This window comes from Pygoscelis adeliae, unplaced genomic scaffold (assembly GCF_000699105.1).
Source record: "Pygoscelis adeliae isolate BGI_AS28 unplaced genomic scaffold, ASM69910v1 Scaffold141, whole genome shotgun sequence".
Taxonomy (NCBI): Eukaryota; Metazoa; Chordata; class Aves; order Sphenisciformes; family Spheniscidae; genus Pygoscelis; species Pygoscelis adeliae.
Window position 1 is genome coordinate 1,555,230 of NW_008824231.1, and position 557 is coordinate 1,555,786.

Consider the following 557-nt stretch of genomic DNA (forward strand, 5'->3'; position numbering starts at 1 on the left):
GGAAGAGTGGTTAAACATTGGAAGAGGCTGCCCAGGGAAGTGGTTGAGTCACCAACCCTGGAAGTATTTAAAAGACGTGTAGATGCGGCACTTAGGGACATGGTTTAGTGGGCATGGTGGTGTTGGATTGACGGTTGGACTCGATGATCTTGGAGGTCTCTTCCAACCTTAATGATTCTATGATTCTATGATTCTATGATTCTTTTTCTTCGATGCATCTTTCCAGCTTGGACTTCTGCTAGGTACTCTTTACAGCTTCCATAGAGTTGGCTTTCATGTGAATAAAGCAAATTCTGGGAACAGTGTAAGCATATTTTCTTCCTCCAAATTATATCAAGCTAAAAATGTGCTGTTCTGTGGATTATGGTTTTGGTATCATCAGGGTGCCAGCTCTGATGGTGGCAGCACTGGTGAGCCCGTGTGTTGGGTGATGCTGATCTCCAAGGACCGTTTGCATTGGGTAGGGTGTGGAAGAGCTGTTGTGGCAGAGTGGGACCTTCAGGCAGCAGAGGCAGCTGACCAGGGTGTCTGTGCATGGGAGACCCTTTGTAGGATCC